The sequence below is a fragment of the Canis lupus genome, chromosome 29 (genome assembly GCF_048164855.1).
Source record: "Canis lupus baileyi chromosome 29, mCanLup2.hap1, whole genome shotgun sequence".
In the NCBI taxonomy this organism is placed as follows: Eukaryota; Metazoa; Chordata; class Mammalia; order Carnivora; family Canidae; genus Canis; species Canis lupus.
The window spans coordinates 23,610,180-23,636,565 of NC_132866.1; positions in this window are offsets into that span (position 1 = coordinate 23,610,180).

Below are 26,386 nucleotides of genomic sequence, written 5' to 3' on the forward strand. Positions count from 1 at the left end.
CAGGCTTCAAAGTAAATGGTAGGGATGTACGTGGGACGTGTGTGTACGTGTGTGTATTTGTTGGGATGGGGGTTGGTGAAACCTAGAGTACAAGTTGCATTATGTACTTATTTAGCACTGCCTCCACTCATGGTAGTGTTTGCTGTTGGCTATAGCTGGGGAGCATTAAGACACCTGCCTGTAGCAGTCAAAGTGGATGTCTCAAAGTATATTGCTTCCAGAATCAAATAGCATATAAGTGTTCTGTGCTAGAAGTGTGTAACAAAGTTAAAAGGACTACAACATCTCCCCCAAATAGAAGCAGTACTAAGACATATTGGAGCTTTTCGTAGTGGTTTCTGCATGTCATCGTTTATTCATTTATTCAACAAATATCTATTGAGCTTACTTCTGAGCTATCCAAGGATGGGCTATCTTCATCCATTGCACATGAATAAATAGCTACCAGGATAAACTAGATCTAAGCATCTAAGATGAAAGAGTTGAGTGACCACACAAGATAGTCAGTGGTAGGTGTCCAAGGGAGTCCTTTCTGTGGTTTCCAAGGCGAAGGAAATGATACCTAATGGTGATGGTGAATTTCCGTTCCACTCCCTCTACAAAGAAACAATGAAAGTATTCCGGACCCAAAATGTCACTAGGGTCTGTGTTATATTGTCTGCATGGTAATTTACTTTAAAAACAATATATAAATGGTGAAACATATGTTTTCACATTGTTCAACACTAATCTGTACCCTAGGGTCAGTTAAACGAAAACTGCACTCTCATCGGAGATGTGTGTGCCAGGGTACCCCGAGGGTGTTTAACTAGCAAATGAACTACTGCAAGCAGGAATTGACACATCCAGACACGGTTATTTGGCACTTCATACATCTTTGTCAAAATCCACACCAGAGGGTTTTTTAAATTAGCCTACTGATGTTAGGAATTAGATTTGTTAGAAAGATTGTATGGGCTTTAAGAAGTTTAGGAAGCCAGTAAACTTTGCTATTCAGTGACAGAGCATAACACTTGAGTTCTGGAACATTCTTGGTTTCACATTCCTGTGTCTCCTCTATGGCCCTGCCGCTTGACTCCTTACAATGCTAGCTGATCCTGCCACAGAGTTTATTGTTAGAAAAAGCTTTCTAGTGATCCCTGGATGGCTCAGCGGTTTAGTGCCTGCCCTGGGTGTGATCCTGGAGTCCCGAGATGAAGTCCCGCATCAGGCTCCCTGCATGGAGCCTGCTTCTCCCTCTGCCTGTGTCTCTGCCTCTCTCTTTCTGTGTGTGTCTCATGAGTAGATAAAATCTTAAAAAAGAAAAGAAAGAAAGAAAAAGCTTTCTATGCAAGGTTCTTGTCTGAGTGCCTTAAGATAGAGAGTAGGAATTTCCCAAACCATAGTATAAGTCATATTTTATGCCAGTTAAGTGATGCACGTTTGTACACTAGATTTGCTCTATAGGTTGCTTTCATTGTAATATACAAACTCGTACGAGGCATTATAGTTATCCCATTCACACCCCAACATTGAAGTTTAACTGTAATTACTGAAAGGACTTGATATTGGCTCAATAGTAAACTGGCTTACATGAGTTCTCTGATGTGAAGAATGGTTACTAGTTGAATTTATAGCCAACAGGCAGAAGACATGAAGATGAACCTTAAAATATAAAACTCTATTACTCCCTACAAATCATGGTTTACAATTATTGACACGCAGGACAATTAAACAGCTATCACTAAATCAGCAGAGCTTGTGTACAATCCCTTTCTTTCTCCAACCTCCCCATTCTATCTTGTTTATATGTCTGGTGTGAACACTTTATACTATTCAGAGCCCTGAGTTTGCTCTTTTCTTGATAAAAAGTTATCTTTTAGCAAAGTTATGGCTGGTGTCCTGACATTTAGAATAGAAATCGACAGATTTCTGAAACAATAATGGTGCCCTCTTCCTTCTGATTCCTACCAACAGATAGTGTTTTAATACTTTTAGGCTAAATTTAAGTTCTCCACACACCTCTTTCATTTACATTTTAGTAATCTTTTATTTTTAAGAATGAAAAATTCAAATGAAAATCACAAGTACTTCTAGATTTATTTATAAGACTAGGTAAACTTTGACTTTGGATATATCGACTCCAGCTTATAAATTCTAGGATTGTTTTGCTATTTCCCTCACGCTTTTCACATGGGGCATTTCTAAACCCAAGGGAATTGGTACAAAGGCTAAACCCAGGTAAAATATTCCCATATATCAGCTCCTCCAGTAATTCTTCCCATGTTTAGGAGAGTTCTATGATAATGCATCAATAACTTCATCTGTAGGGGAGATAGTTAAATCAGTAAATGCATGAGAAACTGGTTGTCAATAAAGTAAATCAGGATTTTTTTATCTTGTTTACTTTCCACTTATTTAAAAAAAAGAGCTATGGCTCTTTTTCCAGCACAAAATCACAGTACACATTCACAAGACATTTTGTAGGGATATTAACTGTATATATACCATCACTGCAGTCTTGAACAAGACCGTGGCTGGTATTAGCTCTTTTGACAATAGGCCTGTTTGAAATTGTCAAATTAGGTTCAGTCGAGGGACAACCATGAAGATTTTTTGGTACATGGCATATAGTTCCAGAACATATCATTTAAGAAAATCCCAAATTCACAGAACTGAGACACATCTGACCCATTTGTTGATTCCATTCTCAAAATGTTAGTCTCTGAACAGTGGCTAATGTAGATGATAAATGCCTTTTTCAATGTGACAATTTTGACACCTATCCTGGTCATATTGAAATGATAGTGGGAAGAAATATTAATAGAACATGCACTTAAACTCCAGAAATGATCAGAACAAGTAGCAGGGTAAAGTGAAAGAAATATGGGTTTTGGACTAAAAGATTTTCTTATTCCAGTCCCACCTGATGGAGTCTTAGTCTTCCCATCTCTAAATAGGTATCAAAATACCTGTCTTACAAAGTTGATATGAGACAAAAATCAGATATAATATGTAGGGGATGCTGCAGGGTAACTGAACTATTCTAAATCTTCTCCGGCAGGCTACCTATTTTGTAGAGCTAGAAAACCCAAAGGTTTATTTCAGAGACTCCCTTGCAGGTAAGCCTTCAGATGCAGTTTCCATTCTGCCACATGGGTCCACTTGCATAAGATTTAGAAAGAAGAAGCAAGAAACAGGCATCAGAAGGCACGCGGAAAAGACAGTACAATGAGGAGGGAAATAGTGTTTGTTTCTTGTGGCAATGGTGGTGAGGGTTCCAGTCATCTGATCTAGAGCACTGCAAGTTCCAAGAAGTAGCCTGAAGCCCAGGGGAGCTTTCCAAGAACCTATTTCTTCCAGTTATTCTCCCTATCTGTGTATCATCCAAGAATAATCCCCTAATCCTCCTGGAAATTGTTATAAACTGTTTAATGTCACTTGACTCATCTCTTCCTATTTAAACTTATGGAAATTAATTATAAGGACTACAGATAAGATCTCTGAGACCATATCTGAAAAGTATTTTGAGAAAGATAAAGACATTAGCTGTGTTTTTGAAAGAAAGAATCATATCACACTTGTGTTTATTAATTTCAAAATATAATAAGATCCTCTTAGGAAACAAAGTCTCTAAATCAGATTATTGAGCAGCTATTATATGATCAGTACAGACATTTTAAGCAGAAGGTCTATTTTCTGGGTAAAGGCTAGAATAAAAAATCTTACTAGGTATACATGAAATAGAATTCATAATTCCTACTAACAGTCATTTTCGGTTGTATGCCTTCTTGTCAAGTGCCCTCATTCTGCCCCACTCTCCCTAATTCATATCGCATGTTTGCAGTTAAAACAAATATGTATATACAAGATATTTTAAAGTATCAGTGTGTAAGAATTATAAAAACATATGTACAGGCATTCAGTACAGATAATCTCTCTAAGAAATTGATTACTCAAGACTCTTTCAGTTGTAAGAGAGAGATTCAAATTGAAAGGAGAAAAGAGTTGACTTATTATTTTTTGTAACCAGGTTTTATAAAGGAAGATCTGGTTTCTGGCACAATGGGTATAGAAAACTCAGGGCTGATCTTCAGCCCTCTTCTTCCTATGTGTTTATTTCAATTCCAACTGCTTGTGGGAAAGATGATTTCTGCTAGTCTTTTATTCATATACTCCCAGAAACATAATCCTAAAATCATGTTGCCTTTCTTTAAGCCCCAAGCAAAATCTACTGGGGAAAATACCTCTTGCTAACTTGAAGCATATGCCCACCCTGCAGCCATCATGGTGGCCTGGGTGTGGTTTATGGCAGACCAGCTTGGTTCCCACAAGTACCAGCAGTTTTGAAAATTGAATTGGGAGTCATGTGATTGGAATGGAGCAGAAGAAAATTCCCCAGAGAGAGTTAGAGTGTTACATAGGAGAAAAACAAAGGTCCATTTCACGGTGTTCCTTGATTAAAAAAAAAAAAAAGAAAAGCATAAGGCATCCCTAGTGCTCCTTTTCCTATAAATTGTAAAGTGCATCTCCAGTCATTCCATATTCTGTACCTTCCATCTGTACCTTTTTTATCCTAACATGCAAATTTCCTTTCTCTGAATGAGATAGTCAAGATATAATCACATACTCTCCTATAAAAGAAAAGCTATTTTATGAGGAACCACTAAACAAAGGGACAACACACACTCTTGATTGTATTCCAGCACCTTTGAAAGGCAGAGCAATAGGACCTGGGAATAGCTCTAGCATATAACATTGGATGGCCCCTTACAAATGAAAGCAATTATCTGATCTCATTCAGTCTCCATGATGGTGATGATTTTTACCTATTTTATGAGAATGTAATATTATTATTATTTCTGACTGTTTTATACCTGAGAATACACTTAGAGGTAGGCAAAATAGCTAGCCAGACTCAACATAGAGTCATTGAGCGATAAAGAGAGGATTTTTATCAAGGTAATGACATACCTCAATAACTTGGTCTTTCCATTGTACTCAAATCAGACCACTAGGGGCACCTGGGTGGCTAAGTGGTTGATATCTGCCTTTGGCTCAGGTCATGATCCTGGGGTCCCACGATCCAGTCCCACATAGGGCTCTCCATAGGGGGCCTGCTTCTCCCTCTGCCTGTGTCTTTGCTTCTCTCTGTGGGTCTATCATGAATAAATAAATCTAAAAACAAAAATAAAACAACAACAACAACAGAAATGACTCATGGGCTAAACTGTGGAAGATAAGTTGTTTAGGTCATTTTAATGAATTCTGGAATGCCTTAAGAACTTAGTATATGGCATCACTCTTTGGGGTAGGGTTTTGTGCTCAATCTAAAGAGGATGATATCCAGTGGAAAAATTCAGGGAACCTACAAAACTATTAAGTAAGTGCTGAAATTATCAGATTCCTATGGTCTACAGGAGGGGGAACTCCAAGTCTCTCCTATGTTTGGCTTGTAAGAACAATTATAGGAATCAACTCTTATATACTGTCAGAGTCAGGAATCCAGAGCTCTTCACTGATGTTCTCATCCTAGCTAGAAGCAGAACCTACCCATTATCCACTGAGAAAGTCTTACCTTGTCCTTAGATCCTTGGAGATATATTTTCAGCATAACACACAGATTCTTCAGCACTGTGTATTTAGCCACTACAGTGCACCAAACTTGCGAAGTAAGTTGTTTTCCATTATTATTTTTTTAATATCTAATGTCAGCTTTGCCACTAATAGCGCCTTCTCTCTCCAGGGATATCTAAGTGATTTTGGTCTCCTTAAAGTTTCCATGTTGTAAGTCATGTTTATGAGAAAAAAAGGGGGGAAAAAGTCTTGCATTCGTGTTGTGCAAAATACTATCAAACTGTCCCATTTCTGAGTTCTCACAAAAAACATGTAAGACATTCAGGGTATATATGGATATCCCAGGGGGAGAGATGGAGGAAATGAAATCCCGTGGAGTGAGTGACTTAATGAACAGTCCCAGATCTTTAGGGCAAATTAAGAGGGCAGTCAGATCTCCCCCATCCCATTCCTAAGGTTTTTCTATAAGGCTTGTGGCTTCCAAATATATATATATATATATATATATATATATATATATATATATATATATATTTACTCTTATAAGATTTTATTTATTTGGGGGAGGGAGAGTGTGTGTATAGGTGGGGTGTTGGGTAGAGGGAGAAGGAGAAGCAGACGCCTGATGAGCAGGGAGCCCAAGGTGGGGCTAGATCTGATCTTAGGACTCTGAGATCTTGACCTGAGCCGAAAGCTGCTACTTAACAGACTGAGCCACCCAGGCACCCGTCAAATATTTCTTAATCTTTTTTTTAAAGAAAATCTGGCATTTATATATTGATGCCCAACATATAAAATAAATAATAGGGAAGCTGTTTTATGGAAGTGAGTGGGCTGAGGCCAGCTTCACCATGGAAACCCGTGGAGCATCACTGCAGAAGTCCTGTCTTGGACACAATTTGAGACTCACAGAACTAGCACAGGTTCCTGTCTCCTCTCCTCTTTCTAGTCTTTATGAAAATGTGCTAAAATGTTGATTCCCTTCATCCACCAGAAAGGCCCAGGAAGCGTGAGCTCTCTGGGACTGATCATCTCCATATCCAGATAATTGTCTAGGTGGGAAGCATTACAGAAAGTTTAGGAGTTTCTTCATTTTATAATACTACAGGAAGGTAATCAGCTACACCTGAATGGAGGAGGAAATTCCAAAGAATTCAAGTCTTTCTACATAGAATTTGCAAGCAAAAAAGAAAACTGGAGAGGGGTTGTTATAGAGCAAAGCAAACAAATGCAATGTTTAAATCCTTATTTGAGTAAACCAATATAAAACAAAGACATTTTCAAAAACCCAAAGATATGGGCAGCCCCGGTGGCGCAGCGGTTTAGTGCTGCCTGCGGCCCAGGGTGTGATCCTGGATCCTGGAGACCGGGGATCGAGTCCCATGTCGAGCTCCCTGCATGGAGCCTGCTTCTCCTTCTGCCTGTGTCTCTGTCTCTGTCTCTGTCTCTCTCTCTCTCTGTGTCTCAAATAAATAAATAAATAAATAAATAAATAAATACATACATACATACATAAACAAACTTAAAAAAAAAAAACAAAGATAAGTATTGGTGAGGATGTGGAAAAAGGGAAATCCCTGTACACTGTTGATGGGGATATAACATGGGCAGTGTCTATAGAAAATGTTATGGAGCTTCCTAAGGATACTGAAAATAGAAAACCAGAGAATTCAATAATTCCAAAAGATATATACCCAAAAAACTAAAAGGGGGAATCTTAAAGAGTTGTGTGCACTTCTATGTTTACTGCAGCATTATTCACAATAGCCAAGATATGGAAACAGCCCAAATGTCCATCATTGGATGAATGAATAAAGCAAATGTCACATACACCCATAATAGAATATTATTCAGCCTTAGAAAAAGAAAGAAATTCTGCTGTATGTGATGCTATGAATAAACCTGGAGGTTCATGCTAAGTGAAATATGCCAGTTAATAGAAGAACAAATACTGCATGATTCCACTTTCAGGAGATACCTAAATAGTCAAACTCTGAGACAGAATAGAATGGTGATTGCTAAAGATTAAGGAGAGGAGAAAGCAGTGCATTGCTGTTCAAGAGGTATAAAGTTTCAGGAATACAAGATGAATTAGGTTTAGGTATCCTCTGCACAATGTAATTTTTACAGTTAATAATATAGCAATTCATTTGAATATTTAAGAGGGTAGATCTCATGTTAAGTGTTCCTACCACAATTTCAAGATCAAAAAGCTGCTTGATTCAAATAGAAAATTAAAACATTCATTTTTATTTTAAAAACGCATTTATAACCAACAGGTGAAATTTGGATACAGTGTAGATATTAGTTGAAATCTAGTGAAAATAGTAATAAGTTAATATTAGTGATTAGATAATGGTATTGGATTATTAGGAATCATTGTATCTTAGAAGTATCATAAAATTACATGTCTGTATGATGAATATAACACACAATCTAAGATAGATAAAATAAGATTAGTTATACATTACTAATTAGTAGAGCTGGATAATAAACACATTAGGGTTGATTAATCTCTATTTTTTTTTAAATTATTTATTTATTCATGAGAGACAGAGAGAGAGAGAGAGAGAGAGGCAGAGACACAGGCAGAGGGAGAAGCAGGCTCCATTCAGGGAGCCCGACGTGGGACTCAATCCCGGGTCTCCAGGATCACACCCTGGGCTGAAGGCAGCGCTAAACCGCTGAGCCACCCGGGCTGCCCATTTTAATCTCTATTTTTGAAATTTGTGTAATAATATGTTAAAAGAAAATAAACACAATTCCCAAAAAGAAAATAGGCACAAATTGCTAATACAGCAATAGATCAATGAATTCACCAACAGTCAGCAAAGTATAATTTGCAGGTCCCAAGAAGAATCAGGATGGAGACCAGAATGTGTATATATACACATACACATACACATACACATACATATACACATACTGAATTAATAAACTACCTTTGTGCCCGAAAACAAAGGTGGTAATGGCAGCAGCAGAGTAGAGAGTTTTGGGAATCAAACTTAATCAGAGAAAGTGCTTTGAAGAAATAAAATTGCAAATGGCCATATAGTCTTATAATTAACAGTGCATAGTCAGTTTGGAAGTTAACCATAAATTGTTAAAAGGATTTTTTTAAATCCTTTTTTCCCTCAAAGGCAGTTTGTCTTCCATGCCTTATTAAAATTATTGTCTGTAGCTCTTTGCCCCCCTTCCAGTGGTAACTTTGTTAGACAAGTCTCAGGTTTTACTCACTGTACCAAGAAATGAAAGCCATGATGTGGAATTGGAGTTGGCAGCAATGATGTTGGGACGGGTTCAAATGAAGCCCATCACTTGAGTAAAAATTTATAGCCCTGCTTGTGCCGTGCTGTGCTGTGCATTTCAGTTCAGGGCCAGGAAAAAATTTGTCAAGGGAACGTAACAAGATGTATGGAAGTAGCAGGTAAGAATTTTGAAAGCCTTTATAAACTAGAGTAAATCTTGAAACCTTGGGCTTATTTTCTGAAAGTTGGGCTTCTGGATATAAGTACAGGTCAACAGATGACATATTGTGCAGGGGAAATAAAAGGAAGGTACTTAGGAAACCATGTCCCTAGTAAAACTAAGAGGTCTCCATTACACGGCACATGCGTGTGAATACCTATGAGAATCAGGCAGGTACCTTTACTGGAATGGCAATCAGCATTGGGCATTGGAAAAAGCTGGATCATGTGGGTTTTTTGTGTTTTTGTTCCTATATTTGTTTTTTTTGTTTTTTGTTTTCTTTTCCAAGAAAGTGCTTGCTGGCTCACTCCCAGCCACTGGTTATTACCATGCTAAAAGCCAGGCTTTTGGGTACAGCTTTTCAGATTTTTTAGGAAGAACCAGAAATTTAGATAAGTATGTGAAATCTTCTGTTTACATAATGTTGGCAACATGTCCAAATTTATTAAGTCCTTGTGGGCATGCCTACCAGACCAAATCCAACTACAGCACATTCTACCTGAAGATGGTAAGTGTGCAAACTCTGGTTTATGTTCATTCATTTTTTAAAAATCTCTGTCCTTCTATGTTTTCCCCCATATTTACCTGGGTTCAGGACCAGCTTTAATATTTTTCTCACACTGAATTTGGTTTTTTGGACCTTTCCTGTTGTTTCAGCCTTTGAAAAATGTCATTTCCAAATCCTCCTTCATTTCGTTTGCGGAATATTGTTCCAGAGAACATAAAAGAATGCAAATGAATGGGTTGAGAGTTGGTGGGAGAAATTGAGGATTAATCTGTAAACTTCCTTTTCTTGGGCAGGTTAGACTTTGGTGCTTACAAAACCCACGTGAACAGTTTCACTTTTATGCAAACCTGCAAAGAATAAACAATAGGTTTCTCTAACCAAAGCTGAAAAAAATTGTGAATCACTGTGTATAACTTATACTTCTGAAAAAAATTAAGCTAAACTGACTCTTCCATTGGTTAGCTAATGCCGTACTAACATAAGATGGCAACACAGGTATCTCTGATTTTAAAGTGACCTAGCGATGCATGTAAGTGAAGTGTTGAAAGTACACATGGCAATGCCATGGTGATTATTTATGGAGCCTTCCAGGCTACAAGGATATAAAGTGGAGCACCCACAAATGCAGAGGGGAGACAGGATGTTACAGAGTGAGGGTTGGGCTGGGAGTTGGAAATTAGGACCGAGTCCCAGCTCTGCTGCCAACAGAGCTGTAAAAACCTCTCTGCTCCTTCATTATTTATTTACTATTTATATCTTGCCTATTTTCAAACAGATTGGAGGTGGCTTTCAATGAAAACCACTAATGTATCAGAACTCTTTTACAAGGTAATAACCTGAGATTAAAAAAAAAAAAACTTACAGCAGCAAATCTAAGCTAAGGGAATACAGTGTAATGAGCACCAAATGCTGCTATGAGCTCCATGGTTAAGGAGTAAAGCAGGAAACAGATTACAATCCTGTCATCATCTATGGGTCTCACCTTTCCTCTTTACCAAATGAGTGGGAAAAGAGGGTTGGATGACATCACTTTTTAGGTGTTTCCCAGGTGCAGTTGTTTCTGTTACAAAGTGACACATACATTTCCAAAAAGAATTCCTCACATTCTGCACAATCAGACACTACAGGACTTATGGGAAAATCTGGGGTCAGGCATTTCAGTCATAACCTGTGTACCTTTGTAACCAGAGATCAATAAGAATAAATAACAATGCTAATGGAAATCCTGGCATGGTTTAAAAGAAAACAAAATTCCAAGTAAATAGGTACTATAGTACTTAGAAGGCTTTATCAAGTGGGGACCTGAATATAGTTTCATGTAAGCCTATGTAAAGAAATCTTGAGACTTATGGGTTCAAAGACAAAACGCACACAGATCAGGTAAAATGTAAAATTAGATTTCAAGACAGAGCAAAGACCATGGTACTCTTCTCCTCAGCAGACTGCTCATGTACTTTCAGTTCAATCACAGAGAAATCTGTGACCAGAAACTGGTCAGTCTCAGATGGTATTTCTAAGAGTTTCTATACTGGACTAGACACACCTGGAAACTTTAATTTCACACAATATTGATTTGGCCAAGAGAAGACCTGGAAGCTGGTTAAGTTTTAACAACACAAAAGCTGTAGGAAAGGATATGGCCACAAGAAGATTACGATCTAAAATTGCAACCTAGAAAGATTGTGAGAGAGATTGTAAGAGAATTTTGAAAAATAAAACAAAACAGGAGAGGCATGAAAAGGCATTAGGAAATGGAAGAGAAGATAGTGAATATGTGCATAGTGGATGTAGGAAACTGAATCAGGAAATCTTGTTTGACCAAAAGAGAATCCATGGAAGCATTGAGAAAAAAAAGAAAAAATGGAAGGAAATTATCCAGCCATTCCCATGTTGGAGAATAAAATTCCTTTAAATCAACTAGGGATAATTTTGCTCCCCAGGGGAATTTGGGAACGCCTGAAGTGGTTTTGGTTGCTCCAACTGGAGAGGTACTACCAATGAGTAATGGAAAAAAGCCAGTTACACAACACAAAGAAAGGCCCCACAACAATGAATTATCTAACCCCAAATGTCAGGAGTGCCACGGTTGATAATCCCTACTCTAAATAAAAATAGGGCCACTTTTGCAGTCTGGAATCAATGCTTTAAATATAATTAATATGTTTCCTTTATTAAGGCAATTTTCCATGACCTATTCTGCTTTCCAGGACCTACGTGAAGTTGTACAGAATTTTTTCAATCTCTTATATGATAATTCTTAGACACATCTACTCCCACCAACCTGATCCGTAAAGCCTTAAAGAGAAGCTTGGCTCAACCCTAATCCATCCCTGAATGTCGTTTAAAATGTTCCCATTTAGATTATTTTCTGCCCTTTGCTATAATTTAGTTTCTTTGACCTTGAACAGAGCAGTGTTTTGACTCATAGAGAAATGACCTTCTGGTCCTGATTATGACTCTTTCTCTTCCTTCAGTTTGAGCCTCTTCTGATATCCTGAGTTTTATCACTCGCAAGTGACATTCATGAGAGTCAATTAAATGGTGGTGGTGGGGGCACCCTCTAATGTTAGCATTTTCAGTGTACAACCAAGTTTCTGAATATTTGATGGCCCCTCTGTGCTTCCTTAAGACATTACCTTCATGACATAGTTTTAACTGCTAAAATTATGAAAACAGCCCTTAGAATAATAATACTCAGCTTGAAGAAGATGAAATGAATCAGAAGGAAACAAAAGAACTAGAGTCAAAAGCATTGCTTCTAAGAAAGCAGAAGAACTATGTTCTTACAATTATAGGAGGAGAAATATAGCAACACAAACAATTGACATTGGCATCTCTTTCTCAGGGATTTAGAACAAATTGCTGAATGGTTGAAGTTTACTTAACTTAGAATCTTTTAGTTTGGAAGTCAGTAGAGAACTCAATTGAACCTTTTGGGTGACCCTCTGTGCCCATAGTGGATCTGATTTGAATGGAACATTATTATAGAAAAATCTGCCCTTTTCCAGCTGTTTCAAATGCCAATTGCATCTGAGGCTTCTTCTATAAGGGGACATTAATGTCTTTTTCTGACATTTTTCCTAGTGATTGACATTCACCAGAAATTCCTCCTCAGCCATTGGTTTCATTAACATTATTATTGCTTTTGGTTGGCACTCTTCCCTCCACCTAATCCTGTAAAAATCAGAAGACATTTTTTTCTTAAAAGATAAAATTCTCATTGTCGTACACATGCATACCACACAAGAAGCCCCAGGAACACAGGCTATGTAGATGGAGCAGATGCCAAAGAGAGTGCGCTCCCAAACTCCAGGCAGAGGAAGATGTTTACAGTTATAGCCTATACTTCTCACTAATGCTCCAGAACAGGACTGAAAGAGAACATGTTTCACTTCTGTGCAGTAAATATTCCTCACTGAGGACAATAAAAGGCCATTTCATGGACATCACATCTACCCTTTCTGTAGCCCAAATGGAAAGCAGCAATATACAGTGAACTAAAGATATGTCTAGAAAGGTTCACTAGAGCACAATGAAAGGAAATTATAGTAATTCCTTTGCTGTTTTCTTTGAATATGGGCATATGTGTGCAAATGCATGCAAGTCTGTCTGCTTGCAAAAATGAATGCATCTCACTTTTTTGCTCTTCACAGTGGATCCTGAATTTTAGGATTTATGAGCTGTCAGAATTTCAATAAGTGAAAATGTCATCTTATTTCTAATGATATATTTGATTAAGCCATGCGGATATATAATAGACATTTTTCAGGAGTTTATTGAAACCAATCAGTATGTAAAATTCTTTCTGTATTGGTAACCAGCATTTACTGAATACCTCCTCTGGGCATCAGACACTATGCCAAGGGTTCTTTCTACACATGTTTTTTTTTTTTCTTTTAATTTAATTCTCTTGTGTCTTAGAATGATGTGTTCACCAAATCACCTCTTTCAAGAGAAATAAATTTTTCAGCCCCCTTCAATTTAGGTGGAGCCATGGGACTGTTATGGTCAATAAAATGTGGGTAGGAGTAATGCATGCCATGAGCAGAGTTTGCCCTTAATATCTGTCATGTGCTCCTTTGTATGCATGCTCTTTCTTTTTCCATTGCAACCTCTGGATGGAGAATATCCAGGGGAGGATTCTGAGGCCTGTAAGAGCACTAAATGAAGACTTCCTGAACTCTATGGAGGAAGACCATTCAGGAAAGCTGGTGGGGAGTATAGTAATTGATGAATCTTTACAAGGAATAAATAATGCTAAGCTACTAAGATTTCATTGCTGTTTCTGCAGCAGCTAAATTATTTAACCTAATATAGCAATTTTTAACTGCAAAAAAGTTGCTGCTATAATACAAAACTGAAATATGTAGTTTTTGCTTGTAGGTTGGAAGATAGGCAGGAAGGAGACAAGGAAGAGAGGCTCAAAGGATGGGAACCCATGTCCTTCAATGGCAAAATACTTGGTATAACTCTCTTCAGTCATAGTGTAGAAGGTAAACCACATGTCTACTGAGCCAGCAGCTAGTGTGTGTTGGATGCTATTAGATGCTTTGATAAGGTTTTATAAAAAAAAGAGGTGAACATGGGAAAAACCTGGCTGGTGTGTGAGTAGAAATGAGATGGAAGAGAGTCAGAAAGCAATTGCCGTGTTTCCAGAAAAGCTATCTGCTTTTGACACAAACAATAAGAGATGGAACGTTAAAAGGTTTAAGTGTCAGTGGTCCACTAAAACTCAGATGAATAAAATGTCTATAGAAAACTATTAAATTAGAAATGTGGCTTCTCGGGCAGCCCTGGTGGCTCAGCGGTTTAGCGCCAACTTCAGCCCAGGGCCTGATCCTGGAGTCCCAGGATCAAGTCCCATGTCAGGCTCCCTGCGTGGAGCCTGCTTCTCCCTCTGCCTGTGACTCTGCCTCTCTCTCTCTCTCTCTCTCTGTGTGTCTCTCATGAATAAATAAATAAAATCTTAAAAAAAAAGAAAGAAATGTGGCTTCTCATTCAAGTCTGGCAGCCAACATTATATTGAGAGAGAAAGGGACAACAATAAGCAAAAGTCAAATAAAGGAAAATAAATAAGGGAAAGGAAAAAAATAAAAGTGACCTGAAGGTAAGTTTAGAAAAGAATGTGAGTAGGATGTTTGCATGTGGAACTAACTAATCAAAAGATCATGTGCACATGATCTAAAAACCATAATGAGATAAACACCTATTAGAATGGTTAAGTTTAAACAGACTGACCATACTAAATGCTGACAAGAATGTTCAGGGACTGGATCTCTTATATACTGCTGTTGGTGATGTAAGATGGGATAACTACCTTGTAAGTCACTTTGGAATTTCTTAGAAAAGTTAAATGTATGCCTACCATCTAATCCAGCCATTCTGCCCCTAGGTATTTATCTAAGAGAAAAAGAAGGCTTATGGCCATATAATGACTTACAAAAAATGTTCATAAAAATGGAAAAAAACCCAAGTATCTATCAGTGGATGAAGAGATAAATAAAAGTATCAAAAAAAAGTAGGCTGAATAATAAACAGTAAAAACAAACAAACAAAAAAAAAACATACACAGTGTTATAGGTTGAATTGTGTCCTCCAAAATTCATCAGTTGAAGTCTTGACAGTAAACTCAGAATGTGACCTTATTTGTACTGGATGTATACAGAAGTAATCAAGTTAAAGTAAGGTTATTAGAATGGGTCTTAATCTAATATGGCCAGTATCTTTATAGGAAGAAAATACTTGGACACAGACTCATATAGAAGAAAGACCATCTATAGACAAAGAAGAGGGCAAAGCAAACCAAGTGAATTGGTTCTATGGTTTCCCTATGAATTCTCTATGCTTTCCTCTTTTAATTTTCCAAATGGCAATATCACTGTGATTAATTTGTCCCTCCTTACCATCATATATTAAGTATGTGAAGAGGAAGGAAACGCCTTGTCTTTTAAAGTCATAGGTATTAAATCAGGAAGAGCCATATCTATGATATGAAAAAAGTCACTCATTACCCAGAAATGCTGCTGAATACAGTGCCTTCATGGATCTTTGAGGTGGCACTAAGAATGATCTGTGCATGGGAAGAGCATAGCTGAGACACTGTTCTAATCTCTCCATACCTTTTGATCTCCTCTTGGGCTCTACTATCTTTGTACGTTGCCTTACAGGTACTAAGACAATGTAACACAGGTATGGGGGATGAAATATCAGTAAACTAATGTACTGATGGTACTTCTAATAGTGGCCTCCAAAAATCTCTTTCAGATCTCTTACAAAATTTCTCTCTTCTCCTCTCCTTCTCCCTCTTCCACTTTGTCCAGACAGATAGAAGGGATCCAACGAGTAACTCAAAGGACTTTTGGGGAGCCCAAAATTTCTAGAGTAGATGAAAGGAGCCCAAATCCCAGAGACATTGCTTTACAGAGCCAAGAAAAACTGCCCATTTGAAGACACTCATAAGGAAATTTATGGGAGCAAGAAATAAAAAAAAATAAAAAAAAGACTTTTATTTGGTTAAGCCAAGAATTTTCAGGGTTTATTTGTTAATGAAGCAGCTGGTATTACTTATCCTGACTCATATGGTTTCCAATAATCTAGAAAAATAATTTCTCAAGTTTGTACAGTAAATTAGCTAACATGTGGTGGCTTAATCAAGTCTTAGTTTAGTTTTAGCTCAGAAGATTGAAGAAACTTAGATATTATGTCACTGTGGAAATGCATAGAAAGGGGATCTTTGTGAGCCATGACAGCAATATGCATTTAATCTGTCAATAGTGTGTGCACACATGCATATCCACATCCACAATTTGTATGAAATTCTTTCTGCAATCATGTGATGAATCACAGCAATTCAAATGAGTTAAGAATGAGGGAAAAATCACCAAAATCAGAAAAACATTAGTTGACCCTTATCCTTGCCAATTTACAGCAGGTATAATGGATTGTGAACATGAAAAAAGGGCGGGGGGAGTCATTTCAATGTTAAATGGCAGTTGCTATAGAATATGTCTGAATAGAAAAATTACTAATGAGGCGGCCCAGGTCTCAAACCAGCCATCCAAATGCCTGAAGTAGAACTGAAATAGTGCTGCAGAGCAAGAAAGCAGCAACAACACAACCCCAACCAACAGACTTGCCAGTCCATAAAGAAAGCTGAATGGGCAAAATATTGGGTTACCTGGAGGCAGGAGCATTAGACAATCACAGTTCACATAGTGCATTAGTGTCCTAATGAGAAACCTAATGCCAACCTACTTGCCAGTGATTATTTCCCAGGACGACTAATCACAGAGGGAATAAGAAATGAAAGACATTAGAGTTAGCATCATTATAGAAATCAAAGTGTACTTGTTAAGGGGTAGGGAAGAGGAACAACCAGAAGATTTTTTTTTTTTTTTTTTTGCCATGAGTTTGCATAGATTTACTACTTTTCTTTGAATGGTGGCATTACACTCAATTTTACTGCCAGTGTATTATGATCAGATAGAATTGGACTTTTCCTTTCTATGCAGGCATGATTAGGTGCTGACTATAGACATGAACAATAGGCAACTGGTAACGAATGATCCCAGTGTCACAGGAGAAACAGATCTATGATTGTACTTCTCACAGGTATTCGGCAAAGCATGATTTAGTCATTGCAGAAGGACTAGTGCATATATGTATGCTCTGTGCTTACCTTTACAGGGTATTTCAGCCATTATTAATGATACCATGAACAATCTTGAAGGGTTTTATTGGATCTTCCTCTCCCTTCATCTCTCCCTCCCTCCTTTCCTTTTTAATAGATGGAGCTTATATTGTAGTTGATCTTAAAAATACTTCACGTTATCAGAGACATTGTGAACACCTCTTGTTTTGCAAAGATGAATATCATTGTTGGTATAATTCTAGAACAAGAGTAAACAACATATGACACACAAAAGCACAAGAAAAAAAAAAACCTTAAGAGACTTCTTCCCTCTAATGCCCAGTATCATATCCTCCCTTCCCACTTTGATCCTGCATCCTTCCTTACTCTTCTCCACTCTCCCCTAACATGTCCTTTCTACTCCCATTCTGTCCTTATGCTTCCAGTGACACACCTTGGCAGTTTCTATTTCTTCTCATAAATTCCCAGGGAGTTAGCAGGGGATTTATTTTCCCTTTTAATTTAACTCCTTTTTGGATAAGTTTTCTCAAAGCCTCCTCCCCGCAGACTAGGTCTCTTTTGACCTTCAATGGTCTTTTGATTATGTCTTCATAAGATACAGAGAATGTCTTCCCTTATGCCCAGTGTTGCTCTTCCTGACTTCCTGGCCCTGCAAAGGTAGCTAGTGTGCTGAGATGGGCTTTAATGGATACAAACCCAATGGATGGATAATCACAAGAGCTCTCCTTTTTCAAACCCAGGGTTAAGTCCCAACTCTGCCATGAATTCCCTGTCCTCCAAACAAATCCCTTGACCTCTGAACCTCCACTTACTCAGCTATAAAACGAGGGCAATAACACCTATTCCTCAACTGAATATCACATTACAGATCTCTACATTACAGAATATAATACACTCAAATTACCTAGTCCCAGATTGTGGCATATTGTAGGCCTCTAATAAATATTAGCTTCTTGGCAACTCCAGCCTTTCTTCTTAATCTTGCTATTAAGAACCAGCATGCAGGTTTTTTCGATCTTTTTTTCTCTTCTTTTTTTTCCCCCTTAACTTCCTACTTAATCAGTTGGGGATTCTTCTCTGTGTGTTCCCTTAGATTTAGATAAAGACTCTTGCAGGCCCAGGATGGTTGGTAAAAACAACTTCCCTCTATTTGCCTGCCTAACAAGGATGAATGACTCTATCTCTGTGGTTTATGTTGAATGCCTGATAATGCATCTCCAAGAGAAGCACTTAGCAAGAATACCCATAAATATGGCTATAATGTTTATTCAAACTACTCTATTTGCAAGGCCAAGTATACAAATGAAGGATGAAAACAGACAAAATGTGTCACTAAAATTAGCCTGCACTGTTTGTGAGGTGGATAATAATAATACAGTGTGTTGCTTTTACAGCCTGTGTTCCAAAGAGCTTTAGTTACATAAGAAAGATTTATTGGAAGAATGAGAAATTTATTCTCTTCCATCTTAATGTGATGTCTGCTGGTCGGGAAATGCAGGTCACAAAGATGTATTGCTAAAAGTGCACTCTGTGGAAGGTCCTTTGCCTCCCAAACCTTGATATTTGAATATTACATAAAGTCGATTTATATTCCTTAATCATACAGAAGCATTGCATCTCTTTCCCTTAGCACCATCACAATCATGTCCTATAGAACTGGAATAAAACTCAGAAGTTATTTACCATTAACAAGAGAAAATAAAAGAGAAGAGAATAGCTGTCTGATCATGAAAGAGCAACTCAACTTAATCCATATTGATTCCAGAGCTGGATGGAAGATAAATGGTTGAGACACAAGAAGGCTGATTTTGCCTCAACAGAAGGAAGGAAAGAAGGGAACAAACTAAAAATATTAACTACCCATTATGTATGAACAGCTGCACCTAGAATTTTCATATTTTATCTCATTTATTTGTCTTTACAAGTTGCCATTTTACACTTGAGAAAAAGAACAGACCAGAGATGTTTATGGGGCTTCTAGTGGCCACACAGCTAGTGAAGAGCCTACCTGACATTCATCTCCATTTATGATTGATTCAAAGCACTTCTCATTCTACCATTTTGTCTCTATAACCTCAGAGAACACTTTCACACCTCAAGCTGCTGAAAAATTCAATCAGTGACTGAATGGGTAAGCACTCTCAATCACTAGAAATAGGTGCACAGAGCCTGGAGCAGAGCATTGAAGAAAAGCTCCCCCAATAGGTGGAGATTGGACTTCCACTAGGTTTAATATCTTTGAATATCTTTGTTTTTGTGTTCGTCTCTCTTCTTGCTATTATTCTTGTAGTCAGCCTGTTAGATCTGCATCCTTTTTCAAACAGCAATAATAGTTGTTGTTTCTACCCTCTGTTACTGGTGTCTTGCCAAGTACTTTATAAACATGGCCATTTTCAGTCCTTAGCACTTACCTCAAAGGTTGTTTCTTTGTCCTATTTTTTCAGATAAGGAAAGTTGATTTCAGAGAAGGAAAGAAGCTTGCTTGAGGACATGCAGGTAAGACATTTGAAAGCTGGGATTCTAATCTAGATCTCAGATTTGAATGAAGTTTCACACTCTGGGCTGAAAGATCTCAAAGTTCTTTGGAAAAAAAATTACAGTAGGAAAAAAATCAACACTTGCCATGTGAAGGATCTGCCTCAAAAATTTAGAAGGGCTGAACCTGGTTCAGGTTGTCAGGCATGAGATTAGTTTTACATATTCTGCTAGTGCTTAGCTACCCACAAGAGCTCTCCTTTTTCATTTGTCAGTCTGTCCAGGTTTCTCTTTTACTATTGGAAAATATGACAGGGAGTTAACACCCTGCATCTGTTCATCAAGCTAAACAAACTGGTTAGAACTACTGAAGGAAAACAAGGGACTTGTCTATCCCTATACATACCCTTATCACCCTCCTGATCTCTGAGGGAATGGGCATCATTGCTGCATTCAATTTCATTTATATTTGGTTTCTTAATACATAAGCAACTGCATGAATACATGAACAAGTAAATGAACAAATAAGTAAATAATCAGAACCTTAGAACATTTTCTTTGTTTTCATCCCAAAGCATACATTGCTGGAAGGAAAGCATAGGATGCTGCATGGAAACTTCTGCTTGACTTCTATACTCCCTAGGTTTACAGAGAGAGGTGAGTCAATGCACCACAGCTGGGACTAAGTAGGACAACACTTAAACAGGGATCTGGCTTTTTTACGGGAGTCTTCATCGTCACTTTCAACCTTCTTGCCGCCTTCATCCCATTTCAAATCAAAAGGTCTGGAAAGGGATATCTCATGTCTGCTCTTCTTGCTTTAGAAAAGAGTGGAGGTTGGTTCAAATCTAGCAAAACTGTGTATCTGAAACATCTTTAAGACCTCATACTGGATGATTTTTATATCTTAATTGTTTGTCTGCCAGTTAATCATTAACTTTCTATATGGGAATGAGCTACGACCCTATATTAAGTAAACTTATGATGAATTAAATGTATCTTCTTAGTTTTTCCTACTGACTTGTCTACCATCAGTCTATGTGTCTTAAGTAGTAACCCAAAGGTAACATTAGAATAATTCAAAGAGAATTTACTAACGAGACTATTTACAAAGTGTGGGTAGAGTTTAGGGAAATCACAGGGGATAGTAACACCCTGCCACATCTCTGTCACTTCTAGGCAAAAGGAGAGAAGGGAGGAAGTGATACTGAGAGCCCAAAGGAGAGAGAGTGGGAAGGGAGTCCCTAAAAGCAGTTTTCTTCTCTGCCAGAGGAAAGCTACCAACAATAGTCTCAACAGGAGAAGCGAGATGCCTCCCCAGTTTACATTCCTTCCCTCTGGTCTCCTGGAGCTCCTCATTGGACAAAAGTGACAAGAGGCTGGAAGGCTAAGAACTCATTAATCTAATCCAAACAAATCAGCTTCTTGGAGTAGAGTGATAGATGAAGGAGGGTGGAGAGTGAATCTGTAGGGGCCAACAAGATGCCCATCACACCATGTACTCAAATTATACTCCGTAGCCCCACACATACCCCAGGCACCCTTATTGTACTACTGGAACAAAAGCATTTCTCCCCCTCAATTGTTTCTCCCCCTCATATTGGTTAAGTATTATATCACTCCCTAATTGCTTTTGTTTCATATGTGGCTGATTACTGTATTAGATTATGCCCTCCTAGAAGGGCTAGTACTACATCTAATATCTTGGAAAGTCTAGTGTTGGGGTGGACCAAGGTGCAGACTGTTGAGGTCAATGTAATGTAATGTGAGATAACCAAAACCTGTACAAACTTTACTTTGAGTGTATAAATGAAATGTCAGTGGATTTAAGCAAATTGACCAAAGTCTCTCACAGGGAATGAAGTTGAGAAAACACTTAGATTTATTCCAATTTTATACATTTAGGTCTTGTGGCTTTAATTTGCAATCAGAACATCTCTCTCTATATATCTCTCTATCTCTGTCTCTAGAACACATACACAATTTGGGTATTCTCTCTCTGGGTTAAGATCATTTTGGAAAGGCAATGTTCATCTTCTACAAGAATTCACATGAGGGAATTTGATATTCTACATGAATGTAGCAGGAAATAATAATATCCTGCCTTTTATTTTGAATCTCCCTACCGTCTCACTCCCTCTAAATCACCGTGTAATCAATCTGAAGCAGCAACATGCAACAGCATTAAAATTAGGGATGTTTGGAGAGGGAATTAGTCTACTCACTCATTATTCTTGATTAATAGAAAATTATCCTGCTAACATTTACTGTGCTATTCATTTGTTATTTGGAAGTGATTAGCCACAAATAGCAGTTAAGAACAAGTCAGTTTTGTAGTTCCAGCCCCAGCTATAATTACCTCCGCAGTGCCTCTTCCTTCAAACATGCTTTCCTCACTCTGAAAAGAGCTCATACCCTTCCTTAAATGCCACCTCCTCTCAGCCAGTGTGAAATCAGCAGCTTGCTCACATTCACCCAATTTATGAAGACCCGAAAATCATCAGGGAAGAAGGTCTATGGCCCAAAGCTGGGAAAGCTTGGGGTGCAGAGGATTCTCTTTTCCAGATTGGAAAATCTTTTCCAGATTTCCCCGTGACCTGCTTCCTACATCTTCAGCTCTCAGCACATCTCTCATTCACTGACTTTCCTCTGAGAAGGAAGCTGAGGGGGCCTAGGTCAGCCAGGGACCTCGCAGCCCAGCAGGTTCAGCAATCTCTGCCCTCTTTCCTTACTTCCCCTTTGAAATACCCCTTGCCTGGACATTTCCTTTCTGTTCCTCAGGGTGTCCTCATGATAAACAGTGTTGCTCTAGGCATTTCAGATTGCTCACCTTGAATCTCCCACTTAAATTTCCTTTTTCTGCATTTTGCTCCCATAGGGAACTAGCTGCACCTCGCTGAAGGTTACTTGAGAAAGAGCAAAAGAACTAGTTTCCCAAAAGATGTTAATAATGACGGAAAATTGGGCTTTCTAAGGTGTTCATCATCCTGAGATATTTACATTTTTGTCACTTTTTGGGCCCTAACACAGTAATTATCAGCCCAAACTGCTCATTAACATCATGTCAGGAGCTTTTTAAAACTTTCAATGCCTGGGCCTCATGTCAGAGTTTTTCCTAATATGTAGGTTGGAGCCTGAACCTAAGAATGGGCTCTTGTTGGAATTTTAGGAATTTGTAACAAGATAATGAGAGAGAAGCATCATACTCATCTATTGTATGAATGATTTATTTATATAACTGATTCGACTAGATTGTGATCTAATTGGTAGCAGAAAACATGACTTATTCATCTTTGGCCAGTACTTAGCAGACCACCTGGCAGATAGAAGGTATATAATACATGTTTGTTGATTTGGTGATTATATTGCAGTGATTTACAGCCAAACCGACCAGTTTGTATCCTGACTCTACAGTTTGATACTGGTGAGACATTGGTACAGTTATGTAATCTCTGTGTCTCAATTTCCTTGTCAGTAAAATGGGAAAAAATAATTTTCTAATACTATTTCAAATACTATTTTTAAATGTCAGTGGGGCTGATATAAAGATACAATGAGTTAATACATGCGAAGTGTACAGGAGTGGGTCTGGGGCATTACTAATATTTTTATTAGTAGTAAAATTGGATAGATATTTCTTCCCTACATCATTCTTCTTAGAATCCATTTTATTCCACCACAGCAGGTGGAAGTGCTTGAGCAAGTGGCTAGTTACACATGCATCTGTGACACCTTATTTTGATATAGGACTCCCATTCCCAGCGCTTAAACCTTTTATGGATATTGCCTGGCATCACTATGTGGCATTAGCAACTGACATAGAGAGATCTCAGGTACTGTCACAAGTCACGCAGTGAGTCAACAAAATAGACAAGACTTTACATGTTTAGGTCAATGCCTCCTACTCCCCTTCTAAGGATTGAGAATTTTGCACAGCAGTTCCTAACTTCTAAACTACATGCATCCCAAGCAGGTACAACCCTGAGGTCAGTTTTAACCTTCTACCCTAATTAATGCAATTTCTCTCAGCCTGGGAGATTGTGCAAATTTTTAAATGTTTCCTCTTCCATTGCTGAAGAAAAGGTTTCAAGCAAACTATCATAAGCTGTCTTGTAGAGGGCACTGGTCAGTCCATTGCTTCAACCTGAAGAGCGATGACTCTACCTGGGATAGTTTTGCCCCTACCTGGGGACTTCTAGCCATATCTGAAGACATGTTTGGTTATTTCAGCTAGGGGATGCTACTGGCATCTAGTGGGTACAAGTTTGGGATGCTGCTAAATATCCTTCATGTGCAGAACAGCCCTGGCAACAAATAATTATGTTGCCCCAAATATCAATAATGCCAAGGCCAAGAAACTGTTCTCTAGAGTCAAGTCACTACCTGAGCACAGGTTTAAAGAAATGGTATATTTAAATTCAATTTGCCAACATATAAAATAACATCCAGTGCTCATCCCATTAAGTTTTAAACGAATGTTCTACAAACTGCCAAATAAATTCGTATGTTTACACATTAAAAAAAAAAGAAATGGTATAAATTTTAAACATCCCGTATACTGGCTCCGTTTATGGTAAGTAAAACTCATGGGAAGAAAAGAGTAGACAAAGTAAAAAATGAGGACAATACAGTAGGGCAAAGAGACCTTTGGGCGATAGCATGGACTCCATTTTGATGCTTCAAGATTTCTACATCCCAACAACACAATTTGCTGCCTTTTTCTGACAACAGATATGCTGCACAGTCATTTGACCATTGGCTTCTATGGTAATGATACCCAGCAAGAACAGTGAGCCTTAAGAGCAGCTCTGTGGTTTCTGTGGTCTGACCTACTGCCCTTCAATGAGGCTAAATTCCCTTTGTGACTCTCAGCTGGCAAGGATTGGGGTCCTGGGAGCAAAAGCCTCGTTTGATTCATTTTACCCTCTAGTTTTCTTTAAAATTGCACACGTCATATTGGAGGGCCCCAGGTGAGAAGAAAAGTAGCAGGCATCAAATTGGATAAAATAATAAAGCAACTGGAGTCACAACCTCTCTCCTCCCCAGCTGCCTTCCTGTGATATTCACTGAGTTTTCTGTCTATAAAGCAAAATCATCTGATGGTTCCTAAACCATTCCAACTTAACATGCATGTCACACTTTAGTAATTGTTGGTCGTAATTACAAGTAAGCTATCCTATCTTTTTGTAGGGAGATTATTTTAGCCTTCTAATCCCAGAGCCAATGAGTTGCTCTAGAGTTATGTGGATAAATTATTTGTGTTCATGCATTAGTGCTTCAAAGGAATTTGTTAAGAAGAAAAGATAGAATGTTTTATTTTTTGCAGGTAATTTCTCCTCAATATCCCAAATTTAAAATATTTAAGATATATCTAGTTTAAAAGCTTATTCAACCTAAAATAAATTAATACTTCTCAGCTGTAGTCAAATTTGACTCTGGAATTTTGGTTTTAATAGATCATTGAAGGTATGAATTTCCATAGATAAATTCTGATCTTCTATCAAGATATATTCTTTTTCTTGTGATTTACCTAGTGTTCTATGATTCTACCTCATAGCTACCTGTTTGGAGGTTTCATCTGCCAAAAGGTTTGCAGATGTTTAAATGTATTTCCTTCCTACAAAATCATTTTTCTGCCAAGTTACTGGAGCAGCCTCAGTGGAGAGAGCCATGAGCCAGCAGAGTCTAGAGGCCATTGCAAATATTTCCCACTGTTATTAAAGGTTAACTCATTTGCTCCTCAATCTCTTTCAAATCCCAGGACCAAAAGCTTATGCTGCTGAGTACAATCAGAGACACAAGACAAACAACCCTGCAACATACCAATTAAAAAGAAAAAAGAAAGAAAGAAGAGCAGTGTTTAAAGCATGGAGGCAACCTCTCTTTAGCAATGATTTAGTTTTGGGTCAAAAATCATATAGACAAAGAATGTCTTAGTTAAAAATTTTTAATGTATTATAAGTGGAAAAAGACCAGCTCATGTTTTCCTAATCAAAGAAACAGAAAATAATGGCTTCTAAAAGTGGCCCTGTTAAAACTTAAACAGCTCATGTCATTCCTTTGCTCAAAATGGTCCAGTGGCTTCCTAACACTTTCAGAGTTAAGACAGAATAGGAGAGCTTATTGGGACCACCATCTCTCTGATCTCACCACCTAATAACCTTCCTCCTCACTCCCTTCAATGATTACAGGTAGACTCCTGCACTTGTACTAGCTGTTCCCTCTGCCTGGAAAGCACTTTCTCATTACTTGAAGTCTATTCCATTCACTTTACTGAAATTTCATCTCATCACTGAGATTTTAACTAGCCAGCTAACCATAGTTGAACCTCCAGCCATGACACTTCTTAGCATACTTTATTCTTCTCTTAGCAGTTATGACTATCTATTACACTATGTATTTTAATTATTTATCTTGCTTATTTTATATTTCCCACATTTTCATATAAGCATTATAAGGGTAAGGGTCTATGGGAATGGTTGGTGGAATGTATTCCAAGAACAAGGGAGGGGGTGAGTAGCCTCCAATTGTCCCTGTGTAGCTCCTGGGTCAACTGGTGATCAAGTCCTCTTGATGAAAAAAGTTAATCTAGGTTTCACAAAGGACCAGAAAGCTGTTAGAAACTTTGAAAGCTTCACTTATCAATTCAAAGATTCCTTTAAATGAATCTTCTTTGTTTTGTATAATTCTTCTTACCATCCTTGCAGCCTCACTTTCATTGATTCAAT